Source organism: Lipotes vexillifer, unplaced genomic scaffold (genome assembly GCF_000442215.2).
Source record: "Lipotes vexillifer unplaced genomic scaffold, Lipotes_vexillifer_v1.1 scaffold538, whole genome shotgun sequence".
In the NCBI taxonomy this organism is placed as follows: domain Eukaryota; kingdom Metazoa; phylum Chordata; class Mammalia; order Artiodactyla; family Lipotidae; genus Lipotes; species Lipotes vexillifer.
Window position 1 is genome coordinate 1,729,350 of NW_006787547.1, and position 24,266 is coordinate 1,753,615.

A 24,266-nucleotide genomic window follows, 5' to 3' on the forward strand; every position below is an offset into this window, starting at 1 on the left:
TGTTACCATCCCAATTCAATTCCACATTGTAACTCCACTACCTTGGTTTATTTCTACAGATCAGTGACTGGGTCAGTGGGAAGCAGGGAAAAACAAAACAAAACAAAAAATAAATCTAAAAAACCAAACAGTCCTTAATCCCAGAAGATCTGTAACGTATATTCTTAGATTTAAATATTCATTCCTGTCCCCAGATCATTCTTATTTTTATTCACACTTCTGACTCTGTCAAGGTTTCCAACCACTAGTCCTTCTAGCAGGTTGTAGCAGCTTCCACAGTGGTCCCAAAGTGCTGCCTACATCTAAATCAAATTGAAGCTGGTATGTGTATCATCTTGTAAAACTATGCATTATAATATACAGAGTGTGTTGCTATCTTAGACTGTTAGGTTCCTGAGAAAAATTTCCTTGATGGTGGTTTTAAAACAAGTTGAGGGCTTCCCTGGTGGCACAGTGGTTAAGAATCCGCCTGCCAATGCAGGGAACGCGGGTTCGATCCCTGGTATGGGAAGATCCCACATGTCACGTAGCAACTAAGCCCATGTGCCACAACTACTTAGTCTGCGTTCTAGAGCCCGTGAGCCACAACTACTGAGCCCATGTGCTGCAGCTACTGAAGCCCACGTGTCTAGAGCCCGTGCTCCGCAACAAGAGAAACTGCCGAAATGAGAAGCCCGCACACTGCAACTAAGAGTAGCTCCTGCTCGCCACAACTAGAGAAAGCCCATGTGCAGCAACAAAGACCCAAAGCAGCCAAAAATAAACTTTTTTAAATAAATAAATAGAATAAAACAAGTTGGTTATCTTTTAAATGTATGCAAACAGTATTATGCTTCTGTGAACATTTTCCCAAGAGCCAAATGTTTACTCTCTGTTAGGATTTATGGACACAAGTTGGTATTGAAATAACACTTGGTCTATTTTTTTCTTCTATCTTTCTGCTCTTAATTCAGTTTGTATGAGTGTATGTGTGCATGCTAGTTTGTGATGGGCTCTTTACAGTCAGTTATATTTACTTATTAAAAAAGTATGTTCAATGATACTTCTAAAATATGGTGAATTTCGCTTTTTACAGTCCTCATACATTATGCATTTCTTTCATTGTTGCACAAATATTTTAGATATAAAGAAGAATCTAGAGAGAATCATGGCACATTTTGCTAGGTGTATTAGACATCTATCTTCAGCTTCTCTCTTTGTCTCTGTCTCTCTCTCTCAGCACTCTGCACTCAAAACTGCATCTATGCTCCCTGATTAAAACTTCAGTGCAATGGATTTGGCCTCCTGAAAGGCTGCTGAGTGGTTAGAGGCAGTAACCTAGAAGAGTACAAATTTTAGCATCTGTGGCATGAAACCCTCATGCAGTAGAAAGGAGAGAGAGCTCTCTATGGTCCGTTTTATAAGGGCATTAATCCTGTTCGTGAGGACTTCACCCTCATGACCTAATTACCTCCCAGAGGTCCCACCTCCTAATACCATCACATTGGGGACTGGCATTTCAACATATAAAATTTCAGTTCATTGTGCCAAGCTAAGAGTCCATAGATTACGTGGCCCCCATAAGCCTTACACTAACAGCATGTATGGTGATGTTTTGGGTCCTCGAAATGTTTGGTTACTTCCCTTTCCCTGATGTATGGTTTTCCTGGAAAGGACCAGAAGTCTCTTGGGCAAGACTGGGGGAAATGTTATTTATGTTTGCTCTAGTTTCTTTTGGAGGTCTGGCCTCTCCTTTGAAAATTGATAAAGGGATCATGACTTTATTGGGATTTATATCCCTCAGCCTCCTTATCATCCCAACTTGAATTCTTTTGACTGTATAGATTAAGCAGCACCCTTTTTGTATGCCTATCTATTTTGCCCCTATAAATGTGGTTTTGTATCCATTTCTCTGGCATTCTGTGGATCTGGTCCTTCTGGCTGCCTTTCAGACCTTCTTGCACATTACAATAATTTCACAGCCTGGCTTCTGACGAGTGGTTGAGAGAAGATAGCTGGCCTCTATTTTCGATATTTTATCATCCCTATTAGCATAAATCATAGAAGTTCTATAATAACAATTACTATTCTCATCCTTGGTTTACAGAGGAATCCACCTTTGAGCTTCTCAATGATGCCAGCTACTCTCTCTAGTCTATTCCTTATCACATTGGTGAAGTGCCTTCTATGACCTTAATTCATTCATCTGACGGGATTCCTCACCTTATATAGCATATATCTTTAGCATATCCATTTCTCTGACTTTTTTTTTTTAAACTGTCTGTCACAGCATTTCTGGGCAATCACTTTCTGTAAGGGAACAAGAATCATTCTGGGAGAGGAAATCCTTCTATATTGATAACTCTCTTTTAACTGGAACAATTAGGATCTAGTCCCATATGTATTTTCCAGTCTCCAGGCAGCACATCTTGGATGGCCCTGAGGCATCAACAGGTCCTGCAGAAACAGAGCATCCCTGCCTGGGTTAGGTTGAGACTTAAGCTTAGTCATTTATCTTGTGGTCAAGAAGGATGGCAGGGTTTATCCTAAGGGAGTATATGCCATTTTGTAAGGCAGAATGTGCTTCATCATCTTCAAACAAAGGAAAAAAGGTAGAGGCTTCAACAGTTATGGCTAAATTACATCTACAGATCCAGAAGGTCCTGGGAAACTGGATTTAAGATCTTTGAGTGTGTTCATTGCATTGAATTGCATATCCCTTTCCCAAGTCTCAGAGCTTCAGTTCTTCCTAATCAGCCCTCTGGCTTTGGCAGAGTAGGCCTGCTATGATTGAGAATACAACCTTCTCTGGACCTATACTAATCTTATAATTAATTTTTATACCTGATTCTCAACTTTTCTGAGACTCTGGATACAGGAAAGAGTATATTTGTATGCAGCCAACAGGGACTTTTGGATTTCACACTTTGTCCTTTTGTTGATTTTTATCATCAGCTTCTCATTGCCCTTTTCCAATTAGTTGATTGCCCCCAGAAATTTTCTTCCAAATCCATAGCCCTTATGATTACTGTTTTCCTTCTACCTCTAAGAGTACCAGTATACCAGTGTACCTACCACTGCATTCCATTATACTGGTGTCTCATTTTAACTTTGGTGATTGCTTTGACAGTTTTACTGTTCCCACATTTCAGGGACTAACAGTGTTCTTTCTACGCACCAGCAATGATTAGGGGTCCTCATTGCCAGCCAGTGAACAAGTGAGCCATGTTCAGAGTATCACTTTAGACTCTGCTTCCTGGAACCATCTGCCAATATAAAAACAGGCTCTGAGATGACTATTTGTATACAAAAATTTTATTGGTGATTGGTCTTAGCATCAACATCTGTAGTGGAGTGAAGGATTGTGTGGAAAGGAAAGTTTAATTGTGATGCCATTGCAAAAAGGACCTCATCTGAGCCTATAGTGAGTTCTCAATCTGAGATGACCCTTCAGTGTTATCCAAAATTGAGGAAAGCGCTCCGGGCCTTTATATGCTTGTATTAATTAATCATTTGACAAGAGTTGCCTTTAGGAAAGAGGCATGGACTTGAGTGATGTGACTCTCTCTGACCAAGAGGAATTTCCGCAGAGGAATTCAGTCGAGATGTTGCAGTCATCAGTAATCCCAGAAGACTGGGAGATTGAATGCTTTAGTATGGAAGGAGTAAATCTGAGTACTGCCTCACTTATCTATTATAAGAAATAAAATAGATTCATTAAAATGAGTTTTTAAATTAAAATCAATGTCATAAAATTGCTTGTTTTTGGTGGGCCACTATTTTTCTTCTAAGATGTCTAACAGCCTATGCAGACTGTGCAGAAACTATAATGATCAATGAGAAGATTAACATTAGCCATAAGAATAAACACAGACCAGTGGCCAGGTATCCTGCACATTCGGATCTGAGAGTGATTTCTTCTAAGTAAGACAATGTGCAATTAATAAAAAATATCTTCAATAACACCTTTATAATAGACTGCGTTGAGTTTCATGTAAATGTAGTTATACTATCTCACACTAAGAGCCATTGGCCCAAACTCAGTGCCAAATCCATTAAAAGACATTAATCAGAATATACTATAAAGAGATCATGACTCTCAAATGACCTGGCTTTACTTAGTGATAGATTTTTTGCTACTTCAAACTGTGTATCCATCCAGCAAACCTCTGTAAATATTGTTTCTCTCAGGATAGCCTGCTTTTAAATACTCTATTACCTAGAAAAGCAGTATTTAAGAACTAAATTTCTGATGAGTTCCTATGTCAAGTCAAAGTAGGTGCATTTTATTTTTTAAACAATGTAAACTTAGCTCTATCCATCACTATATAGAATGTAAAAGGAAATAAAAGTGTGTGAGAACATAGATCAGTACATTCACACAGACTCATAAATACAAATACAGAGTGAGTTTGCCTTAAATTTCACATGTCACAAATGCTTTCAGATTTATTGGGGTCAGAGAGAAGAGTGAGAAACTTCAATCTGTGTCGGCAACATTTCTGATACTGGAATTATTTCAGCCACAATATTTTAAAACTTGCAAAGACTTGTTTCATGTATTAGAACACAGGGAAGATATTTAATTATTTGAGAATAACAAATCATACACCACTTCACTGGTAAATTTAAGAATAATATCTATAAAATTGATTGTCATATCTCCCTTTTGCCTTTTCAAACAGAAAACTTATCTCTAAATATACTATTTAGGAGAGGTATCCACATTTCCTTTAATTGTTGTAGGAATGTTTATATGTTTCTGATTTCTCTGATGCTGGTGCCAGATTAGGTTTTACCTAATTTTAAAAGTAGTTGAAAGAATGTCCACTTCTTACCAAGACAGAGTGGACTGTAGTTGCTCTCCTATCTGAAAAAGTTAAAACATATGCAAAACACGTGAAACAACCCTTCTCAAGAAATTGGGTATCAGGCTATGAAGGACAGTGATCCCTGAGATACAAGAGATGATCTAGGTAAGCTCTATAATTGTCCCAACTTACTGCATTGAGAGAGTTTCTAGGCCATGGAAAAGAGAGGGGAAATTCACGCAGAGCTTAATGGACTCCCTGAGTTGAGGAGGCATAATTGTGAGTACAGAGAGATCAAGGAAGCTAGAGTTGGCAGGATTAATAAAAAGGAAAGGACTACATAAAATGAGAGCTCTGGATCATATGGTAACTCTAGTTTTTTAAGGAACCTCCATTCTGTTCTCTATAGTGGCTGCACCAATTTACATTTTCACCAACCGTGAGGGAGGGTTCCTTTTCCTCCATACCCTCTCCAGCATTTATTATTTGTAGACTTTTTGATGATGGCAGTTCTGACCAATGTGAGGTGATATACCTCATTGTATTGATAGTTTTGATTTGCATTTCTCTAATAATTAGCTATGTGGAGCATCTTTTCATGTGCCTGTTGGCCCTCTGTATGTCTTCTTTGGAGAAATGTCTATTTAGGTCTTTTGCCCATTTTCTTTATTGGGTTGTTTGCTTTTTGATATTGAGCTGCATGAGCTGTTGGTAAATTTTGGAGACTAATCCCTTGTCGGTTACATCATTTGCAAATATTTTCTCCCATTCTCTGGGTTGTCTTTTTGTTTTGTTTATGGTTTCCTTTGCTGTGCAAAAGGTTTTAAATTTAATTAGGTTCTATTTGTTTATTTTTGCTTTTGTTTCCATTACTCTAGGACACGGATCCAAAAAATTGCTGCAATTTATGTCAAAGAGCGTTCTGCCTATGTTTTCCTTTGGGAATTGTAGAGTATTCAGTCTTACATTTAGACCTTTAATCCATTTTGAGTTTATTTTTGTATATGGTGTTAGAGAATGTTCTAATTTCATTCTTTTACATGTAGCTGTCTAGTTTTCCCAGCACCACTTATTGAAGAGACTGTCTTTTCTCCATTGTATATTCTTGCCTCGTTTGTCGTAGAATAATTGACCAAAAGTGCGTAGGTTTATTTCTGGGCTTTCTATCCTGTTGCATTTATCTATGTGTCTGTTTTTGTGCCAGTTTTGATTACCGTAGATTTGTAGTATAGTCTGAAGTCGGGGAGCGTGATTCCTTTAGCTCCATTCTTCTTTCTCAAGATCTGAGAAATCTTTGTTTGGTTATTTGGGGTCTTTTATGTTTCCATACAAATTTAAATTTTTTTGGTTCCAGTTCTGTGAAAATTGTCATTGGTAATTTGATAGGGATTGCATTTTATGATCTTTGTCTACTTGATTGAGAGAAAATTTTGTAAAACATATATCTGATAAAGCACTTATTTCCAGAACATTTAAAAGAATTTCAAAATTCAGTAATAAGGAAACAAATCAGGTAAAAAAAAAAAAAAAAAAAAGGGTAAAATATTTGAACACTTTACCAAATATATGTAGATAGCACATAAGCACCTGAAAAGATGCTTAACATCATTCATTAGGAAAATAAAACTTAAAATCATAATGAGACAAACCTATCAGAATGACTGAAAGTAAACCTGACTGTACTTGGTGTTGGTGAGGTTGTAGAGAATCTGGAACTCTCATACACTTCTAGTGGGAATGTAAAGTAGTGGGACCACTTTAGAAAGCATCTTGATAGTTTCTTAAAAAGTAAAAGATATACCTATCATATGATCCAGCCCTTCCACTCCTAGGTATTTACCTAAAAGAAATTAAAGAAGATGTCTCTACAAAAACTAGTGCCAGATGATCATAGCTTTATTTGTAACAGCCAAAAATTGAAAACAGCCCAAAGTGTCTATTAACAGGTGAACAGACTGAATATGTTTGGTATATCTATTCAATACTCAGCAACAAAAAGAATGGACTCTTGATACATGCTCCAGTATGGGTGGATCTTGAAATAAGTATTCCAGTTGAGGAAGCCAGACCAATAAGTGCACACACAGGATTGCTCTATTTAAATTCAATTCTAGAGAGTTGGAAACCAATATACCATGATGGAAAACAAACAAGTGGGAGGGATGACAGAGATGTGAGTGAGCTGAGGTGAGAGGGAGGAATTACAAAGAGCCATTAGCAAACTTTTGGAGTGATGGAAATGTTCATTATCTGGATTTGGTGATGGGCAAATTTCATGAGCAAAACTTATTGTATTCCTTAAATGTGTACATCTTATTACATATCAATTATACCTCAAAAACATGTTACAAATAAAAAAGGAAGATGCACATGAAAACAAAATTGAGCAAAACTAATTTTCTAGAAAAAAAGGAATTGTGGTAGTTACAATGAAGACAATTTATTTATCAGTTAATCACATAGACACACACTTTTGTACAGGTTTATAATAGGAAGTGCAAATACTGTTAAATTGCTATCTTCTGGGGTTTTTTCCAGCTTTTTTGAGGTAAAATTGACAAAATTGTATACATTTAAAGTGTACAATATGATGATTTGATATATGTACACATTGTGAAATGATTACCACAATTCTATTTTCTGTCTTCATAGATCAAAGGAAACTGAAGGCAGAAGAAAATTAGGGTGATGCAACCAGAGAAATTAAAAAATAAATAAATAAAAATAAAACAAGCTTAATTTTAAGGGCTTTTCCCTTTGTTCTTCCCAGTCATATTGAGAAGGGAAATGGTCTTCCTCTTTTCATTATTATAAGTTCTTACTGTATGTTTGCTCTTTTTCAGGTTTTTTAAAAATCATTTTTACCAAAAGTTTTCCTGAGGAAATTGCAGCAGAAAACAACAACAATAACAACAACATAAAAACGCTTTTTACTGTGATGTTTACTTGAGGCCTTTAAGCTCTGGTTCACCAATAAATGGGAGCACTTTCCTGAGGCAGAAAATAGAATAACAGGAAAAATTGTTTCTGAATGAATAATAAGATGAAAGGAAATATATATATCTAAAATTCACCTTGAAAAAGTATAAAGTGGAAATACCAGATTTGTGTTTCTCTTATGCTAATTGACATCTTTGTCTTGATATCTGTAAATATCTACATCTGCAGCATCAACATATACAAACTTGATCTCATTCTTTTCCCTCCATTAATATCTTTATTAATGTCTCCATTAATATCTTTATTCACTTAAGCAACTAATGAAGTAATATTTAGCTCATTTTTACTCTTCCTACTTCCTCATTGATGTAAAAATTGATTCTGTCTTTTAAACATCTCTAATGGATATATTAAACTTATAGAAAGTACTCAAAATGTAACTATTTTTGTATTCTACTGTCCCTTTAAAATGTACTCAGTACAGGAAATTAAATTTTTCCTCTGTTATTGCATGATAACTCCTGCAGACTCCATCATTTCTCTGTTCACTTTAGATAATAAAATGTCCTATGTTCAATTTTTGCTATAAAAGTCTTGATTCAGAAGTCATCCAGTCCTATACTGATTAACATTTTAATCTTCTATAAAGGTAAAGACATTTCCCACCTCTCTAATGAGAACTGGCTTCGAGTTGCTACTACCATTAGATGAAAGCATATAGCAGAGGAGACCTCTTTTTCTCACTTATTTTCTCTCTCAATAGCTCACTAATATCATTGACCTCTCCAGTGCTGGCAGATGTAGGAACAAAAAACAAAAACAAAACACACACACACAGACATACACACACACAAGGAAAATGGCCGTGCTGATGATAGCATTTGTATTAGCTCATACATTGTTATGCATAATACTTTTCAGAAACTCTCTGATCTACAGAACAACATCTTTATACTAGTATATAACTTTTTTTCATAATCTGTTGCATTTCCAACATCTTTTCTATATGTGTCTTGAAGTTGAACTACATGAAACTACCAACAGCCTGAGTTCTTACCATACTCCCCCACTAACCAGCTATGTGATTTTAGAAAAGTTACCTAATGTATCTGTGCCTTAATTTTCTCATTGTGAACAGGTTGGGAATACATTGGGAGCATATATTTGATACATAGAGTTTTGAAGAAGAGTAAATAATTGCTACTACCACTCACATAATAATGATGATGATGTCGATGATGGTAGCAAATATTCTGTAAATAATGGTAGTGCCAGACACCATTCTAAGCATTTTATACGTCTTTAAACAAACTTCCCCAATTATTCAATTGTCTCTCATATCCTGCTGGTTTTCACAGGTTGTATACTCTCTATGAAGTGATTTTTCTATTCTTATCTACCTGGAGAATTCCAATACATCCTTCACAACTCAACCATCTCATTCTGTGAAGCTTTGCCTGATGCCTTGTGGGGCACAGTGAGAAACCACTTTCTTGATCCCATCACATTTATTGTTTCTTCATCTTTTTTTCTCTTCACGTTGTGTTGAAGGCTACTTTGTTCAAGAAATATACTATGTGCTTCTCAGAGACAGAGATGTTCTTTTTCTCACCTCTGTCTTCAGTGCCTAGTTGAGTGCTTAGCACAGAATAGATAATCAATAATGTTATATTTGTAAATAATGAACTGCATTAATACATAACTGATATAAAGCCCACATTTCAGCGAATGTTGTAAACATTTCTTGAATTTAATTAATTTTTGTTGAAATCAAAAGAAAGACAAAAGGAAGGTCAATTTTATTTAACTGCTCTAAGTTATATTTGAGAAAAGTTGTTAGTTTCTATCTCTATCTCTCTCATATATAGAGAGATAATGGCCATTCTGCATAATGGGCAAGTGTACATGTAATAGTTTTTATTCATTTTGATACAAGATTAAACTTACATGGACCAAAACCTTGTGGTGCTTTAGATGACAGTTTCATGGTCTATATTGCTTCCATCCTCTGAAACATGTTTAGATATTGGCAAAGGAATTTCAAGGGCTGCTCAAACATTGCAGCAGGAGCGTATATTGGTTAAAAAAAAAAAAAATTCAGAAGTCAACTTGGAGGTATTAAAATTTTAAAATGTGTTTACCCACTTCCTAGCCAATTTCATTTCTAGGATCCACACTACAGAAAGAGTTGTACTAGCACATAGCACATAAGGATATATTTGTAAATATGCTTATGAAAGCGTTGCTTGACAAAACTGAGACAACCTAAATGTATGTAAGATCAGAAATTGTTTTGTCAAAGACTCCTTTTTTGTTGTTTCATTTACTTATCTCACCCTAGGAAATAATAGCCTGTACAAGCTCTTACTTCAGTGGCAAAAAATGTTTAGAAAATAAACCCAAGGATAAACATGCCGAGAAAAGAAAGTTTCTCAATGAGATCCTGAGTGGGATTGTTGTAATTCTCATATTCTTATGCAATTCCAGAGCAAAATCCCTGATGAGCAGGAGGCAGCCCCAAACACATCACATTTTATTGCATAAAATAATATCAAGAGTGAAACAATCTGAAAATTCAAAGATACTACACTAAGAATTGCAGGGGTATGAGGGGAATGTGAGAGAGGGAGAGAGAGACAAAGACAGAGAAAGAGAAAAAGAGCAAAAGAAAGAGTTTCCCCCCTGACATCAAAAACTCTATCCTCCATTTCTTTGTCTAATTAGTATTTATGTATCCATGTCCACAATTAGTATCCTTCTTCTTAAGAGAAGAACAAGGTAGAGGAGATAGTGAAGGTGAATCTAAATTCCTGGGTGAGTCCCCCAACTTGTCATTCATTATCAGCTGAGTCCATGAGGTTCAGACTGCTTTCAGATCATTCTTGGTACTGAAAAGATATATATTTTTAAAAGTTTGTAGTGGAAAAATAAACATACATAAGAAATAAAGCATTTAAATTCTACTTAATCTCTACTCCCCACCATAAAATTCTCTTGCCATCTCACTTCACTCTTCACTCCTAGAATGTTCTATAGGTGTGGACTCTACTGGAATTTAGGACTTGAATCTCGACAACCAATGGCCATCAGAATAAAATTAATTCTACAATAAGTAAGCCCTCTTGTATTTATCATTTTTACTTCGTTTACTTTAACAACTATAAACGAGGGACACCATTCACTAGCAAAGAGATATCTGGAAATAATCCATACATGTGGAAGGCTGGATGTGAAAAAGTAAGGATGATTCAAAGAAACCTCTATTACATAAATAATATAATTGATCTAGGAAGAAGAATATCTTTTAAGTCACTATATTTTATCACCAAAATCTATATTGTTATAAAAATTATTGCAATCAATGGTAATTTTGCTTTTTTTCTGGGGTGCACTTCAAAGTTATGTTATTCTCACTGCTTAAGAAGTGTTAGATTAATTTAGTTACCCTTTACCTTAGTAAGCTGGACCAAAATCCACATTAAAATTAGAAAGAAATATAAATTTATAGTAGTTACTTTGGATCGTGACGTATATAGAAATCAGAACACATCTTTAAATATTCTAAGTTTTTTAAGAGCTTAGTTATTTGCAGTGTAATCTGGTAAAGTCAGCTAAATTATGTCTTTCTTGAAATTTTACTTGCAAGTTTATGAATTTCATCAAGAAGAAAAACACCAAAAGAGTGAGTAAGGCATTTCATGTTGTAAAAAAAAAACCCCAAAATCAATTGCATAAATAGAATTGGGGAATGTATGATGTGCAACAAGCTGTTCTAACTTCCGCAGTTAATCTCTGATGAAATTAATATCGTTTCCAGATTTAAACCAAGTTAATATTCTGTCTGTGTCATGTTTAAAGTACAGTATTTTCTGTCCAATATAGTGAAGCTAATCTGGATGCTATATTTGGAGACAAATAATAGAAAAGAGTAGATATCACTGTAGGAGGGTTAAGTTCAAATTTCAGGTCTATCATTTGCTTACTGTGTGATACAAAGTGATCCATAATTCTAATTCTAAAATCCCACCACATTTTCTTGAGAGCTTCACTGAGAATGACACATGCTTAAATAGTATTTGCTTGGTTATTAAACATCTAAATCCAAAATAAGTTTCTTAAAACATTCTATTAGAATTTACATCCCATTCCTCATCATCCTTCATGCATTTCCAGAATAAAACCTGTGGTAAAATATACAAAATGTGAAACACATAGCGGTATGTAATGTTATAAAATAGATTAATAATTTTAAGATGTAGTATATTGGTTTGGGGTTATTTGGAATGAGTTTGTTTTCTCCTTAGGGGGAAAAAAAAATGTAAGCTCCAGAAACAAAATGAACTGGACCATCTCTGTCAATTTGACAAAAAACTATGGTGTCAGACTTTAAAAATCTATTTTACTTTTAGCCAACCCTGAAATCAAAGCACTTACTTTTGATAATTCTGCTTTAAGTTTGCTGTCAGAAAGATCTAAAACTCAAAAACAATTTAGCATTTTACGTGTTCTCTTTAGTGTGTCTGATAATTCTTGCTTGCTATTTGATAAATAATAAGTCAATTTTCTCTTGAATAACCTAGAGTTAATTCTGCAGTCAATTAGACTGAAATACTGTTTTGAATTGTGCAATTTAATTGATTTATAAACATCTTTAACATCTTCTTATGCACTTCCTTTCCTGAACATTTTGTTGTATTTAGAGTTTTGATATTTTTTGAATAATTTTATGATGATATTAAATATCATACTCTTTGTCATGTTAGAAACAGATATTTAAATACTTTATAGATTTCCCCCAAACAAGATAAGTTTCATCCCCTTGAGTACTTTGTTAGATATTGAGACCTCCATATTGAGAGATATGCATGTTTGTGTGGGCGTGTGTGTGTGTGTGTGTATTAATATAAGTGTATCATTTGTACTGTGGGTAAGGTTGGAGCTGGAGTAAGTATAATAATCCTAAATTTCAACCTTAAAATTTTCTGTTTCTCAGAAAACTGCACACGTACATACACAACAGTAAATCTACTAACTAGTGTCTGCATAGGTACAAATTTTGACATTACATGGCTTAAAAAATATCTCATTTTAAAAGTATATCACTAGCATACAGTATGTGTTTTTCTCTTTCTGACTTACTTCACTCTGTATGACAGACTCTAGGTCCATCCACCTCACTACAAATAACTCAATTTCTTTTTATGGCTGAGTAATATTCCCCTGTATATATGTGCCACATCTTCTTCATCCACACATATATATGGAATCTAAAAAAAAAAAAAAAAAAAAAGGTCATGAAGAACCTAGGGGCAGGATGGGAATAAAGACACAGACCTACTAGAAAATGGACTTGAGGACACGAGGAGGGGGAAGGGTAAGCTGGGACAAAGTGAGAGTAACATTGACATATATACAGTACCAAATGTAAAATAAATAGCTAGTGGGAAGCAGCCGCATAGCACAGGGAGATCAGCTCAGTCAGTGCTTTGTGACCACCTAGAGGGGTGGGATAGGGAGGGTGGGAGGGAGGGAGACCAAGAGGGAAGAGATATGGGAACATATGTATATGTATAACTGATTCACTTTGTTACAAAGCAGAAACTAACTCACCATTGTAAAGCAATTATACTCCGATAAAGATGTTAAATTAAAAATATACCACTGCATCCATAGCTATATCTATATTTAACTTTTAGTGTATGTTAGAAATATTTTGTAATCTGTGTCTGAAAAACTGTGGTCTTCGAGAGTCTTGATCAGCAGTTTCCCATCTGGTGACACGATGATGGTATCACTAATAGAAATAAATACAGGCATACCTTGTTTTATTGCGGTTTGCTCTGTTGCACCTCACGGATCCTTCATTTTTTTACAAATTGAAAGTTTGTGGCAGCCCTGTGTCGAGCAAGTCTGTTGGCACCATTTTTCCAAAAGCATTTGCTCACTTCATTTGTCTATGTCACATTTTGGTAGTTCTCATATTTCAAAACTTTTTCAGTATTATTACATTTGCTATCATGATTTGTGATCAGTGACTTTGATGTTACTATTGTAATTCCTTTTGGGTACCATGAACCATGCCCATATAAGAAAAAACTTAATCAATAAATGTTACATGTGTTGTGAGTGCTGCACCAACCAGTCATTCCCCTGTCTCTCTCCCTCTTCTTGGGCCTCCCTATTCCCTGAGATGCAACAGTATTGAAATTAAACCAGTTAATAATCCTAATAATGGTCTCTAAGTGTTGAAGTAAAAGGAAGAGTCACATGTCTCTCACTTTAAATTAAAAACTAGGAAAAAAATCATGGACATATATATACTAACATGGACATATATATACTAACAAACGTAAGGTAGATAGCCAGTGGGAAGCAGCCGCATGGCACAGGGAAACCGGCTCGGTTCTTTGTGGCTGTCTGGAGGGGTGGGATAGGGAGGGTGGGAGGGAGGGAGACAAAGAGGGAAGAGATATGGGAACATATATATATGTATAACTGACGCACTCTGTTATAAAGCAGAAACTAACACACCATTGTAAAGCAATTATACCCCAATAAAGATGTTAAAAAAAAAAAAAAAAAAAAAACTAGGAAAAAAATCAAAAGCTAGAAATGATTAATCTTAGTGAGGAAAGCAGATTGAAAGCTGAGATAGGCTGAAAGCTAAGCTTCTTGTGCTGGTTAACCAAGTTGGGAATGCAAAGGAAAAATTCTTGAAGGAAGTTAAAAGTGCTACTCCAGTAAACACAGAAGTGATAAGAAAGTGAAACAGCCTTATTGTTGATATGGGGAAGTTTTAATCTTCTAAATAGAAGATTAAACCAGCCACAACATTCCCTCCAGCCAAAGCCTAATCCAGAGCAAGGCCCCAACTCTCTTCAGTTCTGTGAAGGCTAAGAAGGGTGAGGAAGCTGCAGAAGAAAAGTTTGAAGCTAGCTGAGCTTGGTTCATGAGGTTTAAGGAAAGAAGCCATCTCCATAACGTAAGAGTGCAAGGTGAAGCAGCAAGTGCTGTTGTAGAAGCTACAGCAAGTTATCCAGAAGATCTAGCTGAGATTAACGAAGGTGGCTACCTAAACAAGAGTTTGTCAGTGTTCAGCCTTTTATTGGAAGAAGATGCCATCTAGGACTTTCATAGCTAGAGAGGAGAAGTCAGTGCCTGGCTTCAAACTTCAAAGGACAGACTGACTCTTTTATTAGAAGCTAATGCTTGGTGACTTTGGTGACTTTAAGTTGAAACCAATGCTCATTTACCATTCTGAACATCCTAGGGCCCTTAAGAATTATGCTAAATCCACCCTGTCTGTGTTCTATAAATGGAACAACAAAGCCTGGATGACAGCACGTCTGTTTGCAATATGGTTTACTGAATATTTTAAGGCCACTGTAGAGAACCTACTGCTCAGAAAAAAAGATTCCTTTTAGAATATTACTGCTCACTGACAATGCATCTGGTCACCCAAGAGCTCTGATGGAGATGTACAATGAGATTAATGTTGTTTTAATGCTGCTAACAGAACATTCATTCTGCAGCCCATGGATCAAGGAGTAACTTCAACTTTCAAGTCTTGTTATTTCGGAAACAGAAATGTATTTTGTAAGGCTGTAGCTGTCATAGATAGTAATTCCTCTGATGGATCTAAGCGAGTAAACTGAAACCCTTCTGGAATTCATGAGACTTCACCATTCTAGATGCCATTAAGAACATTCATGATTCTTGAGAAGAGGCCAAAATTTTATTTCAACCCTCATGGATGACTTTGAGGGGAGGGGTTCAAGATGTAAGTGGAGAAAGTAACAGCAAATGTGGTGGAAATAGTGAGACAGCTAGAATTAGAAATGGAGCCTGAAGATGTGACTGAATTGCTACAATCTCATGGTAAAACTTGAATAGATGAGGAGTTGCCTCTTTTGCATAAGCAAAGAAAGTAATTTCTTGAGATGGAATCTACTCCTGGTGAAGATGCTGTGAAGATTGTTGAAACAACAAAATATTCAGAATATTGCATAAACTTCATTGGTAAAGCAGAGGCAGGGTTTGAGAGGATTGACTCCAGTTTCTTTTAAAAGCTCTACTGTGGGTAAAATGCTCTCAAACAGCATTGGGTGCTACAGAGAAATCGCTTGTGGAAGGAAGAGGCAATTGATGAGGCAAACTTTAATGTTGTCTTATTTTAATAAATTGCTATGGCCACCTCAACTTTAGCAACCAGCACCCTGATCAGTCAGCAGCCATCAACATTGAGGAAAGACCCTCCACCAACAAAAAAATTACGACCCACTGAAGGCTTAGATAATGGTTAGCAATTTTTAGCAATAAAGTTTTTTTTTTAATTAAGGTATGTACATTTTTTAGACATGATGGTATTGCACACTTAATCGACTATGGTATAATGTAAGCATAATTTTATATACACTGGGAAACAAAACAAAAATATATGACCAGTCAATTGAACCTAGTAACCAGTCTTCCTTTCATCTATATCAACTGAACCCGGATTGTGTTTAGGGGAGCACATTTGCTAGCTGAAAAGGTCCCCAGTTTCCCTTGAAGATAAGGTTGATCATGTGGCCTAATTCTAGCCAGAGTGATGCATGAGAAAGTCATATGGTAGGGGTTAAGTAAAGCTCTTTAAAGGAACACACTCCATTGACATGATACTTTTTGCCTTGCATCTCTGTCCTTCATTGGTGCTATAACATAAATATGTTGGTTTCTCCCATATGGTCACAAGGTGATGGCTTCAGTATCTAGTCCTACATTCGTGAGCCATTGAATCAACAACACAGCTGCTTAACTCAAGAATTCCTGTTACCTGAGAAAACAAACTTCTACTTTATTAAGCCAATGGAAATTGTTGTATTTTTTTTTATGTCATGCAAAATTCTAAATGACTTCAGAAACACAGGAAGTTGTGCATATGGTCCTAGATTTTGAGTATATTAAAAATATTTTACAGACACAACAACACTCAAGTCCAAGAGAAGGAGTAAGAAAATTATCATAAGCCAGTCTGTAGCATAAAATTACATGTTTCAAAAGTTCCACCATCAAATGTAGGTATTGAGAAAAAATTACAATAGAGAAGAAACAAGGATAAATTATACTTCATTACAGTTCTGTTTGTCTCGCCACACTTGGGACTTGCACACAAAGAATATGGTCAACACCACCAAGTTCTGCCAAGTTAGAAGGTAAACTTCTCACATAATAGCACTTAGTGAATGTGACAGACATTCATGGCATTGCATTTGGAATTTTACAGTATGGACAATAAAGGAAAAAAGGTTTTATTCAACAGATTTTTTTTCAAATGATTCTAATATGCTTGGTAAGATGCTTAGAATTTGAGCTAATATTTTTTTCCCACATTCCTTCAGAGTCATTATAAACTGTATATCACGTTAGTATAATCACTGAAAAATTTCTTTCTAAGATTTTGAAAGACCTTGTAGGACAGATAACTGGAATCTAGTCCTGCCTGTTCAAGAATTAGATGGCTGCTTTGGGGCCAGTTGTTTACCCTTTCTGAGCTTTGTTTTCCTTATATTTAAAATGAGGGACTTCCCTGGTGGCGCAGTGGTTAAGAATCCGCCTGCCAATGCAGGGGATATGGGTTCGATCCCTGGTCCGGGAAGATCCCACATGCCGCGGAGCAACTAAGCCCATGCGCCACAACTACTGAGCCTGCGCTCTAGAGTCCGCGAGCCACAAGAACCATGCACCTAGAGCCCGTGCTCCGTAACAAGAGAAGCCACCACAGTGAGAAGCCCGCACACGTCAACGAAGAGTAGCCCCCGCTCACCGCAACTAGAGAAAGCCTGCGCGCAGCAACGAAGACCCAACGCAGCCAAAAATAAAAATAAATTAAAAATAAATAAATAAAAATTAAATGAAAATAATAATACCAAATTCGCAAGATTGCATTAAGACGAAATGGTTTCATATATGTAATTATCAGGATGAATTTCCAAATGAACGCCTAGAACAGTGAGGTAAAGGAGAGTTAATTTCTGCTGAGCACTAAGAACCCCAAATACATTATCAAACTTCTTCCAGACAGTTTACCAAGACCATCCCATCCTCCAAACATCTAGAATTCTGATTTATTAATATTGAAAAAGTAAACCTCAGAGGATTCCTACTAGGAAAACTATGAGAGCGAACTCTTTCATATGAAGGATCACTGTTTTGTTGTCATTTCTGTTTTCTAACTTGCTCAGCTGATTTTTATAGTATCATAGACTATGTTTTAGAAATATTTAACTAAATTAATTGCTTGGTTATGGTGGATTTTGTGATTGCTGATAATTAGGGTATGAAGTTGTTTGTCTCCTCTTTTTCCTTTCTTCTCCTATGCCTCTTCCTTTCTGTCTTCTTTTACAGTACGATTTGAGACATGTAGTTATAGTTTAGTCTGGAAAATGAGAATTAGACGTTGAAGCATTTAGTAATTTTAAAACTCAGTTTTAGGAAGATAAATGCAGTATGCAGGAATTCTACAGAACATCTATCTTGTACTTTTAAAAATATCAATGCCACGATGAACAAACAACCAAGTGAAAACACAGGGCTCTTATTCCAGATTAAAAGAGTCTAAAGAGATACAAGAACCAAATGTAATGTATGATACTTGGTAGGATGTTGGATTAAAAGACTAAAATAGATAATTTGGAGGCAGTTGTAGAAAGTGAAATGTAATCTATTAATCAGACTATGGAATTTTTCTTAATTTTTTAGATGTGATCATGGCATTATGGTTCTGTATGAGAATGTCCTTATCTTGGGAGATGCATGTTGAAGTATTTAAGAATGAATTTTCTTAAATTCACATGTGATGACATCAACTTAATTTCAAGTTGTTCAGAAAAAGATAGTTAGGCACACATAGAAATAAACAGAATGTGGCAGGATATGAATATTTAGAGGATCTACATAGGTTTATATGGGTCGTCATTTTATTCTTCCTTCAATTTTTTTTTTTTAATTAAGAGTTTGGAGGAAATATATTTATATATGCCTCTCTCACCCTCATATACATGTATACTTCTCCCTACCCTCTACAAAAAAGAAAGTTTTCAGCCTCTGTTTTTCTTTCCTGGGGCTTCCAGAACAAATTGCCACTACAAACTTGGTGGCTTAAAACAACAGAAAAGTATTCTCTCATAGGTATAGAGACTAGAAGTCCAAAATCAGTATGTTGGGAGAGTCACTCTCCTGTGAAATCTCTAGAGGGTAAAAAGTCTTCCCTGGTCTCTTCCTAGTTTCTAGTGGCTCCTAGCAACCCTTGGTCTTCCTTTGCTTGTAGAAAGAGGCTTCACTTCAGTCTCTTTATGTGTGTGGTATCTCTGTGTATCTGCCCTTTTTTTTTTTTTTTTCCCCTTTAATTTTATTTATTTATTTATTTTTTATACAGCAGGTTCTTATTAGTTATCTACTTTATACATATTAGTGTATATATGTCAATCCCAATCTGCCAATTCATCACATCACCACCACCACCCCCAACCCCACCATTTTCCCCCCTCGGTGTCCATACATTTGTTCTCTACATCTGTTTCTCTATTTGTGCCTTGCAAACCGGTTCGTCGCTAATTATTAGAGAAATGCAGATTAAAACTACAGTGATAGGGAGGGTGGGAGGGAGGGAGACGCAAGAGGGAAGAGATATGGGAACATATGTATATGTATAACTGATTCACTTTGTTATAAAGCAGAAACTAACACACCATTGTAAAGCAATTATACTCCAATAAAGATGTTAAAAAAAAAAAAACCTACGATGAGGTATCACCTCACACTGGGTAGAATGGGCATCATCAGAAAATCTACAAACAGATGCTGGAGAGGGTGTGGAGAAAAGGGAACCCTTTAACACTGTTGGTGGGAATGTAAATTGATACAGCCACTATGGAGAATGGAGGTATGGAGGTTCCTTAAAAAAACTAAAAATAGAATTACCATATGACCCTGCAATCCCACTACTGGTCATATACCCAGAGAAAACCATAATTCAAAAAGGCACATGCACCCCATTGTTCATTGCAGCACCATTTACAATAGCCAGGACATGGAGACAACCTAAATGTCCATCAGCAGAGGAATGGATGAAGAAAATGTGGTACATATATACAATGGAATATTACTCAGCCATAAAAAGGAATGAAATTGGGTCATTTTTAGAGACTGTCATACAGAGTGAAGTAAGTCAGAAAGAGAAAAGCATGAACCGGTTTGTCCTCTTTTTTATATGGAAACCAGTGACTGGATTTAGTGCCTGCCCTAATCTGGTATGACCTCATCTTAATTAATTAACATCCCTAAAGACCTTATTTCCAAGTAAAGTTACATTCTCAGGTTCTGAGAAGGCATGGGTTTTGAAGGATACTATTCAACCCACTATGCCCTCCTATTTCTAATTTCCAAGTCAAAGGTCTTCCCAAAGTGTATAACAACCATTGTTCTCCCTTCTTTATTTCAAACTAAACATAGTATTAACCTACTTCATCAACTAGAATTACCATCTAACAGGCACCATGCTGTTCAGCCCTGTCAGGTATGTATGAGCATCCTTGGGCCAGGACATCAGTATCCCAGCCTCTGAAGCTCCACTGACTATGCCATCACAGGTGCCTAGCAGCATACTAGGTGACCTCAGGCACCAAACCCTAGATGCATTCATCTTCTGTATTGACGTAGGTGTCGATTTCATTTTCTCACCCAAAAGTATTTCATTTTTTCCTCCCCCTCCGACCTATCTTATATTCTCTCACCTGTTTCTTCCTTTGTTTTTTTAAAATTATCTCTCATGTAATCACACAGGTCAACTAGGAGCTACTATGACTACTTTGATTCTGTGCCTGAAGTGTACAATGAAAATAACTTTATATCACATTCCTATGTTATAAAGATGTTTGGGTACCAGTAATAAGACTAGCTTACATTATTGAATCTGTATTTTTTTAACATCTTTATTGGAGTATAATTGCTTTACAATGGTGTGTTAGTTTCTGCTGTATAACAAAGTGAATCAGTTATACATATACATATGTTCCCATATCTCTTCCCTCTTGCGTCTCCCTCCCTCCCACCCTCCCTATCCCACCCCTCTACGTGGTCACAGAGCACTGAGCTGATCTCCCTGTGCTATGCGGCTGCTTCCCACTAGCTATCTGTTTTACGTTTGGTAGTGTATATATGTCCATGTCACTCTCTCACTTTGTCACAGCTTACCCTTCCCCCTCCCCATATCCTCAAGTCCATTCTCTAGTAGGTCTGTGTCTTTACTGAATCTGTATTCTGTGGTAAGAATTATGGCCCAGGCAACGTGGGTGCTTTACATGAATGTTAAGAATATCTTCCTATAACCCTACAATTTAGGTAGTACTATTATCACCTGTTATAAATATGGAGAAACTGAATTAAATACTTTGTTCAAGACCACATATCTAGTAAATTGCCAGACTGATATATGAAACCAGGCAGTACGTGCAAAAATACTCTTAACCCACAAGACATTCTTCTCCTGAAATTCAAATCAGGAGGTCCACACTTTTACTAGGAACTGTTCTGCATCTGCTTGAGTACAATACAGTATCAGGTTCTGGCAGAAGTTAATTAATATGTCTAGGTGTCACCCTCTTCCTTCCAGGACACCTGGAGAATGATGGCTATAAAATCTGTGGTGTCTTACTCATAGTTTTTTGTTTTGTTTTGTTTTGCTTCTTTTTTATGTAAGTCATCTATAAGTCAGAGGTATGCCTTCATAGTCTCTGTTTGATCTGCAACAGCCAAGTCCCAGATCGAAGCCTGAGTTGTAAAAAATCAACAGTATAACTGTTCTTTGTCCCTGTTCTTAGCTTTAGAAAATAGACTTACTAGTCCATGTTTTTCCCCTTGGCTAAAGAGCAGTGATTTCTGGTCATGTAGAAAACTTGCCATGTTATTTCAAATTCCCAGTCAGTTGCATACACAAAGGTCACTTATGTATCCAGCATTTCCTGCAGCATTTACATGGTGGTCTTTGTCCATATCTTGGCTTGTGCACATTCTGCCAGTAAAGACAGAGCCCCTACCATCTTTCTTGAGCGAGTGGCTTTATGCCATGACCCAAGGTTGAGCTGCTAGGAGTACTAAACCATATCTCTTTTTATACATGCACAGTTTGATCTTCACCAGAACTTATTCCTTCTGTTAGTGGATCACCCTCCCAGAGAGCCACGATTAACTGGGAGAAACACAAACATTGACCAAACCCTTTCTTGAGGGTGTTTCTTTATATTATTCGCAAATTGTGGTTTCTGTCTGGCCTAGGAAGCAAGACACGATCTCTTCTTCTAGTACTTTTTTTTTTTTTTGACTCCTACACTCTTTATTATTATTAATTTTTTTAGCTTTTAACTTTATTTATTTATTAAAACAATTCTTTTTTCGGGGGGGCACGCTGTGCGGCATGCGGGATCTTAGATCCCTGACTAGAGATTGAACCTGTGCTCCCTGCACTGGAAGCGGGGAGCCTTAACCACTGGACCTCTAGCTAAGTCCCAGCTTTTAACTTTTACTTTTAATTAGTAGTTGCTAACTCTTTCTGGTTGGTCAAAGGTACAAAGCAAACTGGAGCTCAGTACATGCCCCAAATAAGTTAGAATGATAGAGGATAGATTTATCCTCCAGTCTCTCTTCAGTCGCTGCTGGTTGTTGTCCAGATTCCTTCCCCATTTCTTTTTGAGTGATTTCATTATTTCCTGAGGCTTCATCTGTTATGCCTATGTAGATACTTCCCAAAGTTACTCTCTATCATTATTCCTTCTTCAGGATTCCAGACTTGCATCTTTGTACTTATTGTCACTTCTAATCCATTCCATTCAAATGTAAATCCTATCCTACCTTTGCAGCCACCCTTTACTTTTAAGTTAATGATTTTTTTTTTATTAATGAGTTAATGATTTCCTCATTTCCTTTTGCTAAGAAAATTGAAATTTGTAATGGTCTCCAAAATGGTACCATTTATAAATTCTATCAAGCTAATCTGCCCATAACATGAATCAGCTCAGTAACATTTTCTCTTCATCCTTGTCTCCATCTGTTCCATCACTGTTGCTCTTCCCAATAAACCATCTGGCCCCAAGTCCTTATCTCAGGTTCTGCTTGTGGAGGAAGTCTAACCAAGATACCACACGTCTTGATTTACTAGAGACACTCCCAATGTATGTCTATTAGAAATAGTTATAAATAGCACTTTCATTCACGCTTTAAATTTTCCTTGTTTGGGCCCTAAATGGTCCACTGATGCTTGCCCTACTTTGAACGTATACAAATAATACATATTTGCAGGCTCTTCCCCAGACTTAAGGAATAAAAATATTTATGGGTGGGTCTGGGAGTATGCATATTTAGCAGCTATATCTCGTTGTTCCAGTGCTCATTAAATTTTGAGTACCATTATCCTGAAGTGTATAATGAGGCTGAACATCATCCTCAATACGTATAAATATTTGCTCTCACTTATTAAACTATATCTAAATCTCTTGTATGTAAAGGTAAGCCTCTGTGCAACTCTAAACTGCTTGTTTTCATTCTGGAACCACTTTCCTGATGAATAGTATGCTCATCGACATCAGAATAATTGCCATTAGCCCAGTCTTATAGCCCTCATGGGTTATTTAACAATATTTAGCTTCAACAAGGAGTAATCTCAACCCTCTCATACATTTACATGTGTGAAAATCCAACCCATCCATCTAATCCCAAGTCAAGTGTTATCTTATCAAAAATGTTCTTTATTTTCAGATTTCAGCTTTATTTTTCTTTCATGGTATTTTGCATTAATCACTATTAGTTTTTCAAAATTATGCTCCCTTTATAATTATTTTATGATCCCTCAAAGGTAGTGACGACTTCCGATTTATCTGAACGGTCCTCAAAATGCCTTTTACACAGCCTTACAAATAATACTTACTAAATATATGTGGAATTAATTAGCTAGTGGTATGGTGTCACCGTTTTAGGTTTATGTTACTCAGTTAAAAGATGAGTGATTATCCAAGGGAACATTCAGGCGTGGCTTATCTAAATGTCCAAGTGATATTATTGGGGCAGGTACTTCTACTGGCATCCCTTATTTCTGCTTTCTTCTGCATTGGCATCTTTGTCAGGTCTCAAGACGTAGTTCCAAAGAGCTCTTTTTATATCTGGGCTTCATATAGTTCTAGCAAAAATAAGGACTCCTTCTTAATAGTTTTATACAAGTTCTTGATTTGAGGTGCATCGAGGCTAATCTGACTATATATGCATGCATACCTGACCTAATCACTGTGGCTAGGGAAATGTGATGATCTGATCAGAAAAAACTGAGTTATCTTTCTCATCCTTTGAACCAAAGGTGGAATTTGCTCCTTGTCAACCATGAGAGCTCAGAATTGGAGACTGGGATACATTACTAAGAAATTCAAAATGGATAAATACTTTTTAGGCCAAAGCAGTAGATGTCCACTAAAGCTGGATCCTGAAGATTTACCACAATGGGAATGGGCATTC

General features: G+C 36.3%; 1 pseudogene; it reads left to right on the plus strand.

Annotated features, from left to right (window-relative positions):
• The first annotated feature begins 13,961 nt into the window (after positions 1-13,961).
• On the plus strand, positions 13,962-16,033 carry LOC103073797 (tigger transposable element-derived protein 1-like; annotated as a pseudogene).
• Positions 16,034-24,266: the final 8,233 nt, after the last annotated feature.